General features: G+C 32.7%; 1 pseudogene across 1 annotated transcript; it reads right to left on the bottom strand.

The window, feature by feature from the left end:
* Positions 1–559: 559 nt before the first annotated feature.
* Positions 560–2,537, bottom strand: LOC147564088 (uncharacterized; annotated as a pseudogene). The gene is made up of 7 exons (XR_015225912.1): positions 2,243–2,537; positions 1,984–2,055; positions 1,773–1,862; positions 1,651–1,689; positions 949–1,053; positions 690–867; positions 560–613 (listed from the first exon to the last, which is right to left on the bottom strand). The product of XR_015225912.1 is annotated as an uncharacterized LOC147564088 (transcript).
* Between the last annotated feature and the right edge of the window lie 361 nt (positions 2,538–2,898).

Raw genomic sequence — 2,898 nt, forward strand, 5'->3', positions numbered from 1 at the left:
AGACTCTTAGTTCCTACTAAGTTTCACAGATGATTTCTGATAATTTATAAGTTGTCCCGAATAAGACGCATAAGAATCCAGGATTTGCTTTAACTGTGTAACATTAGTTTCCGATGCCTTGCAAAAAAAGAATAAGTCATCAGCGAACATCAAATGATTTACACTTGGAGCGTATCGATTTAATTTCAGCCCACAATATAAACCGTCAGTTTCTGCCTGAACCACTAATTTGGTGAGTGTTTCTGAACATAATATAAATAAGTAAGGGCTTAATGGACATCCTTGTCTTAATCCCCGCTCACTATAGAAGAAACCTTTAGGTATTCCATTCAGTAAAATAGAGAAAGATGATGTCGTTACAAAATTCATAATAAGAAGTAATGATTTCGTTATAATACCATATCGGGTTAGAACATCATGTAGAAATTTCTAATCTACCCGATCATATGCCTTTGCCATATCTACCTTTAGTGCGAAGTATCCATCTGCTGCTGAGGTATTAGCCATAGAGTGAAAAATTTCCCGTGCCACAATAATGTTATCTGATATTTGTCTACTAGGTACGAAAGCATTTTGGACTTCTGAAATCAGACTTTCCAGTAGGGGTCGAAATCTACAAGTCAATATTTTTTGTAATGACTCTATACAGTTTTACAATTTATATTCATGAAAAATATAATAACACTTACCAATAGAATTTGAATCTTGAATCCTTTTATCATATCTCCAAAGACTTTGCTTTTCAAGAAAAGTAAAATCAAATTGATCTTTATTTTCATTATCAACTTTGATATTTTGAAGAAATGTTAAGAGACTATATTCAAGTGGATGTGAAATATAGGTCTCATCAATCACTACATCCACAGTCTGAAAAAAGAGGCAAATAAATTCAACAAAAATAATCTATTATACAGATAATAAAGCTGTTTTTTTATTCATATTACTTACACATAAGATAGCATGGAGCTCGTCCAAGTTACCGGGGGTCGAAATGTTATATATATTTTTGTTTATTGATTCGTCTACATTTTCTCCACCTGCATCTGTCACATACTTTTTTTTGTTTTTGATTAATTTTTCGTATATAGCATAGAGTATTTTGCAGTAAGATAACTTTAAGGGAAAACCAAACTAATTTTGCTAAGTTTAATTTGACAAAGGACTAAAAATGAGAAATGATAGAAAATAAGAAAATCCAGACATACTCTAGACATACATCCTATGTGGCTTGCCGTGATTCGTTGTCCAGTGAATAGAATCATCAAAAACACGAATCACAACAAGTCACATAGCATATATGTTTAGAGTATGTCTGGATTTTCATGTTCTCTATCATTTTTCACTAAAAATACCCTGTAGGATAAAATGACATTGACTAAGGTGGTGTTTTATCTTAACTCAGATCTAACTCGTGTTTGAGAGTAATTTCAAAATGTTTTTTCTTTTGGCTTGTGTGTTTGATTCTGAAATACTGATTTAGATCGATTTTAAGTCTATCTAAATCAAACATAAAACAAAATTGAGTTAAGAGTTTATTATCTCAATGGACCTGAAATGACTACTGACTCTTGATCAAAATAAGTTAGGTTACGAAACTTGCGAAAATATAAACACAAAAATCCACCTAAGAAAATAAAATGAAATTCATACCTTCATTTTGTATGGTTCATTAGTGAAATACCAAACATCCTACAAACTCCAATAAAAGAGGAATGAGAGAGATGGATGATTAGTTAAGGATCTGTTTGGATTCAATAATAATTTGCACCAACCTGGCTAAACCAAAGCCAAGCTACAACTGGTTTGAAAGAGGTGGTTTTGCTCTCTCCAACTTTTGTCAAACACATATAATTTTCTTTAACCTAATTCAGATACATCCATTCAAAAATTCACAATTTCATAAAACAATAACAAAAATAAATCAAAATTTCATAGCCAAATTCTCAAAGGAGAATAAATAAAAATGAGAGATTAGGACTTAACTGCCTGGTAGACTTGATTTGCTCTATCTTCCAAGTTTGCGAAAACTCCCATGTACTTGATCCACTCCGCTCGCTAAAAAAGAGTGTAACATAAAATTAGTCATAACTAGAAGTACATTGTTTGAAATAACCTAAAATGAATTTTGAGCTCTTTACTCAAATAAGTCAACCTCGGACGGGTCTAGATTAAGACAATTCAGACTCGGACAAGTCAGATTCAGACAATAAAAAAACACAGATACTGTTATTGGAAAAAGTACCTGGAGGGGAGTATCTTCGTCAAGGGTAAGAACGTAGCAAAGTTGCAAGCTAGTTGATGTTGCTGTTGTTGTTGATCATTGGTGCTAGTAAAGTAAGCAGAGAAGATGGAAAGTTTATGCGAGTCAGTGTTGTTTAGAAGTTGAATTTCTCCGTCCTTATATGATTTTAATACGCATTCGGACGCCACTGACTCAGATGTTATTCCCTTCAAACTTCCTGCCACTCCTAATAGCTGCATTCAATTCATTCTTCATCATTCTTGCCCATTTGCATTACAACAACAATACTACTCAAATTTGGTTGAGTCAGACATTCAGACGAGTCAGATAAAAATATTATGAAATTTGACTTGAGTCCAGTCTCAAGCTGTCTTAAAAATTGGTAAAATATCGTCCTAAGCAATGTGAGTAAAAATTTCATGTATATGATATTTCAGTGTCTCAACAAGAAGTATGCAATTTTTCTCGGGTAGCCCGTCCCCTTCGTCTGCACAACCTTGAATTTAAAACTTCAAGTTTGGCACAAATCTTCAAGTTTGGCATAATTCAGATATTCTTTATCGGATATCTTCTTATCAGATATCGGATACAGATACACTAATATTCGATCTGATAAATATCCGTATCCGATAAGTAATATAAAAAAACAATTAAAA

The sequence above is a fragment of the Eschscholzia californica genome, unplaced genomic scaffold (assembly GCF_041429995.1).
Source record: "Eschscholzia californica isolate CP2 unplaced genomic scaffold, dmEscCali1.0.p SCAF_1, whole genome shotgun sequence".
Classification (NCBI taxonomy): Eukaryota; Viridiplantae; Streptophyta; class Magnoliopsida; order Ranunculales; family Papaveraceae; genus Eschscholzia; species Eschscholzia californica.